This window comes from Neoarius graeffei, chromosome 1 (genome assembly GCF_027579695.1).
Source record: "Neoarius graeffei isolate fNeoGra1 chromosome 1, fNeoGra1.pri, whole genome shotgun sequence".
NCBI classification, from domain to species: domain Eukaryota; kingdom Metazoa; phylum Chordata; class Actinopteri; order Siluriformes; family Ariidae; genus Neoarius; species Neoarius graeffei.
In genome coordinates, this window is record NC_083569.1 from 42,668,465 (window position 1) to 42,684,966 (window position 16,502).

Here is a 16,502-nt window from a genome sequence, read left to right on the forward strand (position 1 = left end):
CAGTAGGCCTGCCTTACTGTAATGCCAAGAATGAGGTCAAGTCTGCTCTGATGATATTTATTGATTCCTTGTTTTGTCTGGTCTTTGGCAGTTTTCTGGAAAGTAAGATGGGAAATCAGTGTATGGGGAAGGAATAGTAGAGAGGAAAGCGATGGAGAGAGATGGATGTTATTCCAGGTGGATTGTGAAGGAAAGGGGGATAAAAGTTGTGAAGTAGTAGAAATTGTGGTGGCACCAATGTAAGAAGGAGTTATATCTATAAATCTATTTGTTATACTAATCTGTAAATGCTACTGTAGTACCACCATTGCATGTAGGTTGACAAAACTGCACTTGTTCATTGTGTGAAGTTATTTTTTATGTGTCACCGTTGCTTGACACAGTGTGATTTTGTGTTATGAAGTTTGCATGATGCCATGTCATGCCTGTTCATTGTGTGAGATTATGAATATTCTTATTTTTAAACATACAGTTGAGTGTCACTATTGCTTGGCCCAGTGGCATGTTGTGTTACATCTAAAACTAAATAGAAAACACAAAATAAAAAGTAAAATGCACCCATTAAGTCATTGTTGGTGATAAATTGTGTCACATTCATCTCATTATCTTAGGCGTAGCGGTGGGTTTAAAAACAGGCTGATGAATATATGGACTAGTTGAATGAGGACTTATTGTTGAAAATTAATTAAAAATTTTCTGGCGGAGGACCCCCCGCCAGTGTGTCCCCCCCACGTTAAAAATGCTTCTGACGCCCCTGTCTAAAACGGCATCTACTGAAGAAATTGATGAAAAGATTGTAGGCTATAATGTTCACAGTTCGGGCAGCAGACAGAGTAAGCATACTGAGGGGAATAGCAATACAAAGCTAGCGCATATCCACATTTCTCGCTAGCTGTGTTGGGTGTGTTGTTAACCCGTGTGGATTTAAGTGAAATACTTGAGAAGTTCTGTGGTCAAGACAACGTTTTAAGGTAAGGACACTTGATTATTGTTTGCCCGCCGTGGCTTGTTGTTGACGAAAGGCCCACATGATTTTGCCTTATGCAGCTACTGCTAGCGTCATGCTTTGAACTAGGTTAAGCTCATTTGCGCTAAAGGATGGGTTTATTGAAGGACTTTGATGTAGCTAGTTTCTTTTTAAAAAATCGTATGCTCAAAACAGTATGCCCGTGTTCATCATGTTTAACTTTTTTCTTGATGGAGTGCGTGAAATATTGTTGCAAGTGGTATTTCTATGCAGTCATGTCAAAAAGGCAGTTGAATGCACGGTCTTATTCAAGGAGAAGGAAGACTTGCATGATGCTTGAACATAGATCGGTAAAATAGACCCTAGTAGGACTTGGTTTCGTGTATTTCGGTCTGTAGAGTTATGAGTTTGGCCGCTGTCCATGGTGTTTACGTTTCATGTGGCCGCCGAGCCAAGTACCTTCATCATCATCATGTTCCCCTGTCAAAAGTTAAACTCTCTAGGGGTGCTTCTGCTGTAGCAGTTGCAGCAGTTGCTCAAAGTTTGATTTGTCCATCATCATACGTTTTATCTGTTGGGTGTCTATGCCCAGCAGATTTTCCCATTTCGTCCATTTGTAACCATTTTTGTCAAACAGGAGCTGCTTTTGCACTTGGTTATTGCCCATCTGGCAAACGTGAGCAATATATTTTAGTTGTTGTACATAGCAGGATAGTTTTATATCCTGGCTTCTTGTCAGTTTCCGGAGGTCAGCATTGGACATCTTGTAGCTCCAGTCTATATCTTCATTTGTAGTGTTCTTTTGGTCAGGGGCATTCTTTCGTTTATATCCACCTTTAATCATTTTCCTTAGGAAGCCGTACTACACTACCTCAATTTTGTGAATTTCACTGGATGATAGTTGCCATGTCTGTGTGCTGTACAGGAGACGAGATCGAACGCATGCCACTAGGAACTTTATACGGGTTTTTAGTAGTATTCGGTGGTCGGTTAGAACGTGTTTCAGTTCATTCCATTTCATGAATGCAGCACTTACCCTAGCATGCAGGAAGTGTGAGGATTCATCACAGTTGCTGACATTATAACCAAGATATTTAAAGGTGCGGACGTTTTTAATATTAGTGCCGCCAAGGGAAATGATACTTGGTTTACATTTGATATCCTCATTGACGTTAAAAGCCATTGTTTCTGTTTTGACATATGATATTTGTAAACCAAAGCGGGTGTAGGTCTTATCATACAACTGAAGAATATTCTGAAGCTCCTCGATGGATCCAGCGAGTATGGCCTGATCATCTGCGTATAGAATCTCTGTTATGCAACCCTCTCCTGATGCTCGTGCTTTCGTACGCATTTCTCTTGTGGATACCTCATTTGGAATGCCATATCTGAACTTGAAGCCTGTATCTGGGTACAGTTTTGATATCTCATGCTGTGCAATCCTGACAACAAAGTCCATATAGATATTAAAAACTGATGGCGATTCTAGGGCACCTTGTCTTGCAGTGAATGTTTGTTTTCATGCCGCCGAGCTATTTTTATGTATTTTATTTTGTAAAAGGACTTGTCTGTAGGTGTGTGTGTTTTATGTTTACAACACATAGGTCTACATTAGCACACGCGCGCTTGTGTGGTTATCTCTGGCCATGACCCTGCGTGAAAGTTACGCAGTATCACTGTCCTGTCCGTGGTAATAATCAGAACCGGCTCTGTAATGATAATGCGCGCGTTCTTCTCTCCCTCTGTGGTCGGATGTGTTGAGCGATGTGAGCGTGGGCCTTGCGCAGCTACGCTGAGCCAAACATAACCTATCGTAGGCTTCTAGGCTAATTACACGCTTACACTGTAAATGCTTGACACATATTGCAAATAAAATAAGAGTGTTTTCCTGGCCAACGGTAAGGGTAGGGTTGACAGGTAGCTTATGAGGGGCCTAGCCCCTGGGCCACGGATGTTGATAAAGTGCCCCTGCGGACATGGAGGAGACCAAGGAACCTGTGGTGGACGACCCTGCAGAAAACGCAATTTCTTCCAGTAATGAAGTGCACCCCTGGCCCTACATACGTGATCACTTCAGCTTCATAGAGAAAAGGGGTGACAGTTTCATTATGCAATGCAGATTATGTGTGCCCAAGAAGACAACCATTGCGGCATACAAAAATTCGACGTCTAATCTGCGCAAGCATGTTGAGGTAAGTATTGTCATTGGCATCATAATCACGGGCGCAGATAGAGGGTGGGACGGGTGGGATTCGTCCCACCCAGATTTAAATTCACCTCGTTCGGTCCCCCCCCACTTATAGGGAGGAAAAAACGTCTATGCTGTCTTTCTTTGCATAAGGCAAACCTCACGGAAAAATCAAAAGACTAATTACCATTCGGTTTATTGAGGTGCACAGCAGTGTATACATAGTTGCAACAACTCACATAAAACAAAACAAAGACTGATATTCGGTTGGTTGAGCTGCGCAGACTGCACAGGTTGCAAGCTCGAGCTTGGTTGCTATGGTTACCCACAACAAGTTTGGGGTAGGTTTGCTGGCAGGTTTGTCCCCCCCAGTTCAAAAAACGTATCTGCGCCCCTGATCATAATGTTTCCTTTCCATAGTAAAACCAACAATAGGCTGGTTATATTCCAAAAATAGTGGATGGCATTGCTAATGTTGAAGTAGCAACCTGTTGGTACTGTAACATAACGGTAACTAGTCTGTTATTCGGTTGGCTAATCATGCAAGCAAGTTAGCTCGCCAACCTGACGTGATCAGTCCTCCTACCATTCTACATCCAACAGGCCAGAAAGGAATACTAAGCAAAACAAATAATGTTTGAATTGAATTGTTCAATAACACACAGTGCACACAGGCAAGCTACGAGATTTCGGTGCAACATTTCACTTTCATATTTTGTGTACAATGCTTTGTGTGTGGTCAGGGCGATGTAAACGACATGACTGTGTGTATTGACCTTTTTTGTTTGTCTCAGTTTTAATGCAGCATTATCCTAAGCATTCAATTTGATACACTTCCTTTAAATAAAACATCTGGGTTGAGATGTACATATATCCTTGTTTCCTCTTCTTTTTCATTTTTGCACAACACAATGGAGGCAGAAAACACCCATTGTTAAAAGTAACGTTTTACTTTTACTCAAAGTACATTTTAAATGATCTACTTTTTACTTTTACTTGAGTAGATTTTTTGTCTGGTAACTTTACTTGTACTTAAGTAAAATTTCATCAGAGTAACAGTACTTGTACTTGAGTATAATATTTTAGTACTCTTTCCACCTCTGGAAAAGGGGATGTCTCACAGTGGTAAACATGGCCTTGTCCCAACTTTTTTGAGATGTGTTGTTGTCATGAAATTTAAAATCACCTAATTTTTCTCTTTAAATGATACATTTTCTCAGTTTAAACATTTGATATGTCATCTATGTTCTATTCTGAATAAAATATAGAATTTTGAAACTTCCACATCATTGCATTCCGTTTTTATTTACAATTTGTACTTTGTCCTAACTTTTTTGGAATCAGGGTTGTATATATATATATATGATGGTACGCGATCAAAGATTTTTTTTCTTTTCATGTTTTAACCAGGGTGGCACGGTGGTGTAGTGGTTAGCGCTGTTGCCTCACAGCAAGAAGGTCCAGGTTTGAGCCCCGTGGCCGGCAAGGGCCTTTCTGTGCAGAGTTTGCATGTTCTCCCCATGTCCGCATGGGTTTCCTCCAGGTGCTCCGGTTTCCCCCACAGTCCAAAGACATGCAGGTTAGGTTAACTGGTGACTCTAAATTGACCGTAGGTGTGAATGTGAGTGTGAATGGTTGTCTGTGTCTATGTGTCAGCCCTGTGATGACCTGGCGACTTGTCCAGGGTGTACCACGCCTTTCGCCCGTAGTCAGCTGGGATAGGCTCCAGCTTGCCTGTGACCCTGTAGAACAGGATAAAGTAGCTACAGATAATGAGATGAGATATAAGTTTTAAAATCTAGCTTTTAAGATAGATAAATTTGTATAAGTAATACATTTGTTTCTTTATTTCTTCCCTGAAACACACAGTCAAAGATTTTGTGTGTGTGTGTGTGTGTGTGTGTGTGTGTGTGTGTGTGTGTGTGTGTGTGTGTGTGTATTTTATTAATTTTTTCACTCTTGTGGTTGTTGTTTAGATTTTACTGGGCTGCTGCTGTGTTACCTTATTTGATTTCTCCAAGGGGACTGCCTGTCTCACATGCATCTGACAGTTCACACAGCTAAATGGTGCGTAAAGTTTTTTTTTTAAGTGTCCACGTTCTTGGTGTTTGCCACTAAGGACGATCTCACAACGAGCTCACAACAGATTCCAATACCCACAGGATTCCTCAATTCGCACAGATTTCACATGTCAACTTTAAGGACAGAAAAGGAAGAAATCATAAAACTAGTTACTCATCTAAGGGGTCAAGGAGGTCATGCTGAGTTTCATTTAAAGGTGTCAGGTAGGCACACAACTTGTTTGAATTTCTCAGGTCTGCACAACCCTTGACTACCTCTTACTACAAGCCTGCCATTCAGCTGAAATATTTCTTGTCAATTATGCCTCTCTCCAATTGTGTGTGGGATTATTATTTTATTAAATGTACTAAATATCAGAAGCTCATCTGTACTTTTCATGCCAGATGAGCTTCTCAGAGTCTGTATGTAATTCCATGCACTAATTTTTAACAAATGTATCTTTCCATATTGTTTTTCCTGTACTAGTTAACATCTTTGTTGTGATTGGTTACATCTGTCACTTGCTTCTAACTTTCCTATTTAACATATTTGATTTTCTGCTGCGACCGGCGATAGATTGGCGACATGTTGGGGATGTACACCACCTCTCTCCCGAAGTCAGCTGGGATTGGCTCCAGTTCACCTGTGACCCTCAGTAGGATAAGTGGGATAGATGGGTGGATGGATGGATTTCCTTCTGATTGTGAAGTCTTACCTCTCTCCACAGCAGTGATTTTCAAAATTTGGTCAGGGACCCTCAGGGCTTCATAAAGCATTGCCAGAGTTCTGTGATGCGTGTGTTTTGGGTTTTTTTTGGTTTGTTTGTTTGTTTTTAGTATAGGAAATCACAATCCACCAGTATCAAAGTTATTATATTTAATATTGAGGTCTTATAGTTATTAACCTGTTGGTTTGAATCCAGATTTCAATAACTCAAAACCAAGTTGCCATTTAAATCATTTAAATAATGTAAAGTTTAAGTAATCTCAACTTTGCATCATGTGTTTTGCCATTGGAAAGATCATTTGGAAGGAAAAAAAACTACTCTAGGGTTTTAATAAATAACCAGAATTTTTAAAAATAGTGTAAAGCATGCATCTGGTATCTAAACAAAAAGCCACAGTATCACTGGAAATTTGAGAACAACTACTTTCCAGTAATTGTAAGCAGTACCAGTCCTGTATAACCAGTTTGTATTTCACACACTCGGTTGCACGCTCGTGAATGAAATCACCACATACAGATGTCACATGAGTAAAAAGCACAGAGAACAGTCCTTTTTAATCATTTAAAATTTCTGGTTAAATGGCTCTGTTTAAATGAGATAAAAGTACAGAGGAACAATGATCTAGAACACAGATTCCCAGCCTTTATAGCAGAGAACTCTCTGTATCCAGGGATTTTCCAGGACCTTGGTTGGGAATGTGTGATTTAGAATGTTGACCATGGTCTTTACCATTTATTGCAATACTCTGGATTGAAATCTAATTTCTCAAACAGCTGCAATACCATATATTAGGATAAAGTTCATGAAGCCATGGCCTAATGGTTAAAGAAGCAGCTTTTGACCAAGGTCACTAGTCTGATTCCCTGGGCCAGTAGGAATGGCTGAAGTGCCCTTCAGCAAGGCACCTAACCCCCAACTGCTCCCCAGGCTGCTCTGGGTATGTTGTATGTCACTCTGGATAAGAGCATCTGCTAAATGCCTGTATTGTAAAGTTCAAAATATTTCTTCAGTTTTTAATATTTTTGTTTGGTTCCCTGTTTAAATAAAAAGCTAATATGACAGTTCATCCTACTGGGATGTCTATAGACACATCAGACAATAGCATATGGCTATTTGACCACACTTAGGGTTGACAAGGCATTGTTACCATACCCCTGAACATAGCCAATCCCTTACTATACCTGAACTACTGGTAGCTGATTCCTTTCTCATCCTGATGTACACAATCCCTTCATTTGGCAGTACGCTACTTGAAAACTTTGATTCAAATTGGGGTGGTTATCATGGAAAGATCAGTTACTGATTAGCTGGGGACATAACAGACCTTACATTTAGTGATATTAAAGGTAGACTGACTTTCAGATTTTTCAAGTTTAGGTGATAAAAAGAATTTTCCCTGACACCCAATTATTGTTGTTTAATGGACCAAAAGCTACTGAATTCAAATCACAGACTTCCAATTTTATTTTATTTTTTTAAGAGAACAATTAATGAATTTTGGCCCACATGGCCCTAAATTCTCCACTATTGTTTCTTGCTTCACCATGACCCAATTCAAGATACTATGCCATGCATCACATGGTGAGCTTTCCCCGTTTGCGCAAGGCATTGTGGTATACAAATTTGAAACAGGAGAGGAAAATGGAGGACGTGAATGATATGTGGAAGACTGACTACAGTAATGGAAAGTAAGAAGAAAAGACATTATGTTGCAAAGGAAAGGAAACGCAGGACCAAACTAATAAATATCAGTGGTCAGCAAGCACCTCGGTGTGATCAGCTGTTCATTTAGTGACAGAATGATGTAAGTGTCAGTGCACGGTCAAGGTGAACCTATAGATGGCAGTAATGCAACACTGGATGCCAGCTGCCATAAAACCCAAGAGAAGAAGAAGACAATGCTGAAAGGTAAACATGCACATATGAACACTGGACTTCCCTGTCTGCTTGACTGCATGCAGTGAGCTATTTCATGCACCTTATTTGTTAGGGAATCCCCTCAAATTAAATAACTTCCCAGCCACAGAATGACCTGTTTTTTTTTTTAGATATTACAGAAATAAACGTATATCACAATGACCAAATTTCAGAGGGAACTAAATTTCACCGGTTTTATGAAATCAAAAGGCAATCTACTTTTAAGGGTAATGGAATGCCAGTTTTAATTTGGTGAATTATGCAAATTACTGCAAGAGACAAATTAGTCTAATTGCTAGCCTTTTGAAATACTTTGGTGAATTGAAGAAAGGTGAAATGGCTGTGAATATTAGTAGTATTTTCAGGGAGTGTTCACCTACTCCCCAGAACTAAGATTCATTGGCTTAGCTTGTTGGGTGCTGGTCCTCATTTCCACTGAGGGGCATGTATACAGCATATCTCAGCTGGTATACGTCAGGGTTGTCAGAAGGATCTGGCAAGGATCTTTCATGCGAAGAGCCAGTACAGATTATCTTTTGGCAGATTTTTTTATTACCCTGGTACTAGAGGCCTTTTGCCCAAGACAGGCCTTGATAGCAGGAGCTCTAAAAAGAGAAATTAATATAGTCAAGTAGATGATGCTGTCTATGGCACACCTGGAAACCACTGAGGATGTGTGTGCACATCCTGTTTTTTTTTTTTGTCTTCTTAGGAAGTTGAGGTGTTACTGTGCCTTATTTATTAACAAAGAATGTTCACTGTTTCTACTGTCATACTGCAGAGGTATAGAGAGGTGTGAGCCCTGTGATCCTTTTGAGGTCAATCTCTTTAGTCTGCTGACATTAAGAGAGAGATTGCTTTCCTTACAACAGACATGAAGCTGTCTCATGTCCTCTTTGTAGGCCACCTCAAATATTGTTGCTGATAAGCACCATAGTGGTGTCATCACCAGAGATTATAATGCGTTTTCTATGAAGTGCTGTGTTCTTTCTATGAAGTGCTATGGGTGAGCTGTTTTCAGATGCTTTCTGCTAACTGATGAATATCATCATCTTTACATGTTTTAAACTTTACTTAACTTTTAGAGTCTTTGCATGTTTTAAACTTTACTTAACTTTTATTCCATTTTATTCTGCTGTTTTATTGAACTTTTACTTCATTTTATTACTTTATTTCTACTATTGTTTAATTCTTATTTTTATTTTATTCCCCCTTTATTTTATGTAATTTTATTTTCTATTGTTTACTGTTTTTCCTTTACCTCTGTAAAGCATTGAACTGCCACTGTGTATGAAATGCGCTATATAAATAAACTTGCCTTGCCTTGAGTAGTGTATACAGCAGAAGACTCAGTACACGGGTTTGGGGGATTCTGTTGTTTAGTATGTCAGAGAGAGGTGATCTGTAATTAATCCTGACTATCTGAGGCTTTTGCATGTTGAAGAGCTCAGTTCAATTAAGTAAAGTTTCTTAGGAATGCTGATTTTGAATACTGAACTGATGTCAATGAACAGCATTCTAACATAAATGTCCTTGCTGTCAAATTAGGATGAGGACAAGTGGATGGCATAAGATGTGGCAAAAGACATGGCATCTGAGGTGCAATGTGTTTGCTTGCATGCTTCACTGTAGTATGGGTTTCTTCCAGTGTCCTCTCACCTCCCAAAACATGCCAGTAGGTGGATTGGCTGAGATAAATTGCCTGTAGGTGTGAATGTGTGTGTGTGTGTGTGTGTGTGTGTGTGTAAATGATGTCTTTTAAATAAAAAGAAATCAACTTTAAATAAGAGAAGTCAGGCGTTAATAAAAAACAGGCAATAAAAATGTCAAACTGGATTTCATCAACTTTATCCTGTTGAAGGTCCTTGTGTACTTTGGGGAACTTCAGGACTATGTCAACAAGAGCTTTATGCTACCAGTAGAGACATCATTGGTGAACAGATCTGATTGGTGAGGTTAGACAAAGAGCGATCATAATGAACCCCATGAAAGACTAAGTGTACTCTGCCTGGATTAGGGTTACTGGGACCCACTATCACTGGACTCAGGCCTGGAGTGTTGTCCACAGAGAAGCATATGGTGACTGAGCCATCTATGTAACCAGGCCAGAATGGTAATGTGGAGCCTTGAGGGCTCACCACCTGCAAGTTGGTAGTCAAGTGCAATGCCAGTCAGGCAGCAGACATGGAATTGACATTCTTAGATGGACTCAACCCTTGGAATGGAAATTTTTATGATGCAGTCAGTTTAGGACACCCTCCCCAGCTTATATAATGTTTTCTGCTGGGGCATGATCCTTTGACAGAAAAGAGGGTCTCTGGAGCACATCTTGAACTTTTGCCTGAAGGCCTTGGAAGAAGGGCCTTGCCACTGGTGCCAAGAACAAGTTCTCAAGGCAATAGCAGATGCCATCGCTACAGGGATTGTCGACAGTAAACAGGTCCATCGAGTGAAGCAAGCCATAGCTTTCATAAAAGTGTGGAATATGTCATTAACGTAGCGGAGATCATCAGGTGGAATGCTCTCTACAGCATGAGATTGGCAATTTAAGGTCACCCTGTGGAGGCAGCTCATGTTTTCAGATACCGTACCACTGTAGAGACCACAGTCATGGTCCTGACATTAGAAAATCAATACAAGTGGTCCTGCTGGAACTGACTGTACTCTGGAAAGATCAAATGGTAGAGGCCAATGGTAGAAATAGGGAAAAGTAAATGAAGCTGGTTGAATTCATGAAGAAATGGATGGAGGACTCAATACAGCCTCATTGAAGTGGGCTGCAGAGGCTTTGCCACCCAGTCTCTGTACCGGCCCTTCAAACACCTTGGCGCCCGATTTGAAATAGATCCCAGAAATACTGATTCACAATATTGCCTTACAATGGGTCTTACAATTTTTTTAAGGCTTCTGTTTACATTTTTGCAGCCCAGAAATAGACTCCAAACCAGATGAAGAAGAGTTACTCAGCTCTGAGTGAGAGTCTATCTGTTTGAAAGTCTATTATTAAAGTCTGTCTCTCTACCTTTTCAGAGTGAACAGTCTGTTTGCTGTATTTTAGGATATAAAAATGTGCAGAGAAATGAGAAACAGTTCTATGTTTAGTTTTAGATGAAGGTGCTACCTCTCATCATGTTCTGTCAAATCTCATGCTGATTTGCACATATTTCTGTGGTGCTTTTCCCCTTTCATTCCCATTTTTGAGCTCACTGAAGAGAATGTTTCTTTCGATGTTTGATCAAGCTGGCATCTGGGATCATTTTCATATTGTTCCTGCTTTGGTATTACAAAAAGCTTCTGTGAATTGTGGCTTTTGTTCCTCTTGAATATTAAAAGTTGCTTCATACATAGAAACATGCATAGCAGCGGTAGGGACAATTGAAGAGAAAGAGATCATTCTATGTCACATTCATCAGTTACTGTTATAATAATATGACATATTTTTCATAATATAATGAATGAGTTCACTTATTAAATATGTGTTCATCTTCACTATGATGTATAGGAAACAGAAAAAAATATGTAAGTGATATACAACCCCAAATTAGAAAAAAAAAAAAGTTGGGATGGTATGCTAAATGCAAATAAAAAAACCCAGTGATTTCTAAATTTACTTTGACTTGTATTTCATTGCAGACAGTATGAACCCAAGATATTTCATGCTTTGTCTGGTCAACTTAATTTAATTTGTTAATGCAGTATATATCCATTCCTGCATTTCAGCCCTGCAACATATTCCCCCAAAAAAGCTGGGATGGGGCAATTTAGGGCTAGTAATGAGATAAAACAATTAAATAATGATGGGATTTGAAACAGGTGATGTCAGCAGGTGATTGTAATCATGATTTGGTACAAAATCAATATCCAGGAAAGGCATAGTGCTTGAGGAGCAACAATGGGCCAAGGATCTTCAGTTTATCAACAAATGCATGAGAAAATTATTGAAATGTTTAAAAACAATGTTCCTCAAAGAAAGACAGGAAGGGATTTGGATATTTCACCCTCTATGATACGTAATATCATTAAACAATTCAAGGAGTCTGGAGGAATTTTGGTGCATAAAGGCCAAGGGCACAAGCCTAAGCTGAACACCCATGATCTCTGATACCACAGATGCACTGCATCAAAAACCATCATGCATCTATACCTGATGTAACCACATGGGCTTGAGATGACTTTGACAAACCTTTGTCAAGCACTACAATACCGAGTTACATCCCCAAATACCAGTTAAACTTTACTGTGAAAAAAGAAAGTCTTACATTGACTGTGTCCAGAAGTGCCATCGACTTCTCTAGGCTCAGAGGCATCTGGGATGGAACATCACACAGTGGAAATGTGTATTGTGGTCAGACAAATTAGTACTCCAGCTCTTTTTTGGAAGATGTGTGTTCCGGCCCAAAGACGAAAACGACCATCCAGACTGTTACCAGCAACAAGTCCAAAAGCCAGGGTCTGTCATGGTATTGGGTTGTGTAAGTGCTCTTGGCAAAGGTAAATTACACTTCTGTGATGGCAGCATAAATGCCGAAATGTACGTTGAGATTTTGGAGCAACATACTGTATGCTGCCTTCAAGACAACACTTTTTTTCCCAGGCATATTTCAGCAAGACAATGCAAAACCATATTCTGAACACATTACAAAGACATGGCTATGGAAGAAGAGGGTGACTGCCCCCCGTCCCCAATAGAGGGCTACCGCATGACGTCACCGCGCCGCGAGATTTTGTTAGGCGCCATATTGGAAGACCAAGTACATGCACTCACAATATAAAACAAAGTACGAGCGAGAGTAAAGTGACACGATGGATGATAATTCGGGTTATGTGAGTACATTACCAGCTGCAGAAAGGGCATGGTATGCGGAGAAACTGGCTGTGATTGATGGGTTTGACCCATATGATAAGACTCGCGGCAAGGGAGAATGGAAACATAAGGAGGACCTGACACCAATTCTGCCATCTGTTTGCTACCCAGACATTGTAAACTATTTGTTGTTTACACCCAGTGCCTACACTCAGTGTTCGAACTATGCCGATATTTTCGGGGGGGGGGTCCCTTTTTTTCCCTTGGGGGGGGGTGCTTGCGCTTGCGCTTGTCTCAGAGCGCGGATTTCCAAACACATGAGAAGCCTATCTTACGCACATATCATGCGGACTCCACACCTCCACACACGCATCGCGTCTGAAGTCATAACTCATCAGGGGAAATCGTGTCCGCATTGGCATGTTCAAAAAACAACCTCGCGTCAACAATGATGCCACACGCAAGAAAAAAAAAAACAGTCAGGCTACTCAACAACCAACCTGGCAGCAGCAGTTGTTGTCATATCGGTTTATTTTATCTTTGATGTAAACACAGCACTTCGGATATGCAAATGCTTCCCGTTACACACGATTGCTATGTCAATAAACATCATTTTGCCAATATTTTAGAGACCCCCCCCAACATTTCCCAAATCATGTTTTCAAGGGATCTCATGTCTGTTTCAGGGTATCTCGGATCCCCCGAGTACCCCCGTAGTTCGAACACTGCCTACACTGCTGATGACTTGAAGGCCTACAAAGGGCTACAGGCTTACAATTATGTTGTTAGTGGCTTCGTTCGTGATATTACAGCTGTTATTAAGAATAACCTACACATAGTTATGGCCAAGGTAATCTTGTTGATATTTATCTTTTAATAATATATCTTTTCAGTTGAAAAATTAATACTTTTTGTTACTATTAAGGTATCCATAATTTAGGTTAAATTATCAAAATTATACATATGTATTTATGATGTATGCCTACACAACAACTATGCTTTATTTATATAATAGGAGGGAGAGCAAGCCCCAAACCATCCTAAATTATTATTATTATTAAATTGTAGAAGTCTGGGAGGCTTGCTCCTCATACAGTTATCAACTTGGGGCCAATTTAGCATGTTTTACATCTGAATTTCTTGTGTTTGCTTACCTCAAAGTGCCCACAGATCATGCACAGACTTATCCATTATATCCACAGTTTTTTGCCAAGTCTCACACAGGTTTCTTTCAAGTCTACTGTTGGGCCAATAAATCATAAATAAAACAGCTCAGATTTGTTTGTTTAAGTCGTTTGCCACTCCACTTTATTCTCGTGGATTCACATACCGCTGCCGTTATTTCCCCCTAATCACGAGTTTGTTGGTCTTCCAAAATGGCGCAGGGTCTGTTTACTTCCGGTTTCGGGTGACGTCAGTGAAAGGGGTCTATAGGAAGAATGGGACAAAATCACACCTGAAACGCTTCATCACTTGGTGTCTTTAGTCCTTAAACATATTTTAAGTGTTGTGAGAATGGCAACGGGCGGCACAGTGGTGTAGTGGTTAGGGCTGTCACCTCACAGCAAGAAGGTCTGGGTTCGAGCCCCATGACCAGCGAGGGCCTTTCTGTGTGGAGTTTGCATGTTCTCCCAGTGTCCACGTGGGTTTCCTCCAAGTGCTCCGGTTTCCCCCACAGTCCAAAGACATGCAAGTTAGGTCAACTGGTGACTCTAAATTGACCGTAGGTGTGAATGGTTGTCTGTGTCTATGTGTCAGCCCTGTGATGACCTGGCGACTTGTCCAGGGTGTACCCTGCCTTTTGCCCGTAGTCAGCTGGGATAGGCTTCAGCTTGCCTGCGACCCTGTAGAACAGGATAAAGCAGCTAGAGATAATGAGATGAGATCAGAATGTCATTCATCATCTCATTATCTCTAGCCGCTTTATCCTGTTCTACAGGGTCGCAGGCAAGCTGGAGCCTATCCCAGCTGACTATGGGCAAAAGGCAGGGTACACCCTGGACAAGTCGCCAGGTCATCACAGGGCTGACACATAGACAACCATTCACACCTACGGTCAATTTAGAGTCACCAGTTAACCTAACCTGCATGTCTTTGGACTGTGGGGGAAACCGGAGCACCCGGAGGAAACCCACGCGGACACGGGGAGAACATGCAAACTCCACACAGAAACGCCCTCGCCGGCCACAGGGCTCGAACCCGGACCTTCTTGCTGTGAGGCAACAGCACTAACCACTACACCACCGTGCCACCTGTTGCAAAAATCAAAATTGAAATAAGTGTTTAGTTGTAAAAAACAATAAAATTCACGAGGTAAACCATCAAATAATGTGCTGCTATATTGTTTTGCGTGCAGTACAGGTCAAAGATTATTTACAAATCATTGCTTTCAGATTTAATTTCAATTTCAACATACTTTTTCTGATTTGGGGTTGTAGAATATGGAAGGCATGTGTATGTTTTAGGAGCAGATCATGCCACTTATTCGACTTAGTTTGATCCAGGTTGGTTTTAGGAATAAATAAATAAAAAATCCACACTAAAAAAAATCCAAAATTTTTAGAGGCAGCATATGTGTATAGTGAGTCCCTGGGATGCAATACTATCTTTGACCAATACTGTTCACCAAAGAATAGTGAAGAAGTGGTTAACTAGACTATAGTAGACAATTAAAGACAATTTGTATTTTAATATTGAACTCTTCTTTTGTCTTTCTCTTAGTGGACTATGGTATGCCTTGTGATTTGTAGTGCTAATACCTGCAAGGAACAAAATAATTTCCACTTTTTACCTGTGCCTCTTCATTTAGCATCCATGTGTGTGGCATTTCACTGTCTCAAACTCTCTTAAGATTTCCTTTTGCTCAAAGGAGGGGTGTGATCAGGATAAACAAGTTCTCCATCAGGAAAAAAAAATGAGCTCACAGTGTGGCTTGATGAGCCATTGCTAGGCAACATTGCTTTGCAGCCATCTGTTGTGTGTGCGGCCATTGTTGCTCCCGGGAGTGTGCTTGGGGAATTCCTCTAAAGTAAGATTCACTCTCAGTAAATGGAGAGATTTACGAGTCAGACATGAAAATCTCTAACACTTCTAGAGAAAAAAACATCTTTCTTTCTCACTCTCTCTGCTGGGAGCATCACAGAGTTTCCAGGATGAGGAAACTGATATGTGTTTGGGTTTTTTGTTCCAGAGCGCATATGTGTTGTTGGGGTTTCTTTGTTGGTGGTGCATGTGCTTTTCTCACATCAGGAGGCTGAGACCATTATGGGTTAAAGGACATGTGAAAAATAACCTGGGGCATTCTAATAAATTATTAAACCACTGCACCCAAAAAGGGGGATAAAAATAATACAATATAGACAAATGTCCTATTTTTATGCTATTCAGCCCTCTGAGAACTGGTAAAGGGTATATGTTACTGAATATAGCAGGGGATCATCAGAGGTGGTTTGTTTTACCATTTTTCACTGCTTAAAACACAGTTTGCTATAGTTCACTCTGATTATACATTTCTTATGGAATGTTTTTTACAAAAACAACTCACATAGTGATCCATCTGAAGATACAATCATCAAAAAAATCTTATGCCATATTTTAGAAAAAGTATGACAGAAAATATATGCAGTTCTACTTGCAAGGCATAGCTCAGTTACATATGTGATTCATACATTAAAAAAAAAAAATGTCTTGCAGCCCAAGCAAAGAACCACATATTTGAAGTAACCATGAGATGTTATGCTGAAATGGATGTTTTTTGGCAGAAAATGCACTTGAGAACTATGAAATGGCATTTAATGCCAGTAGCAAATACGGAAAATACTTACAAATACATTAATTG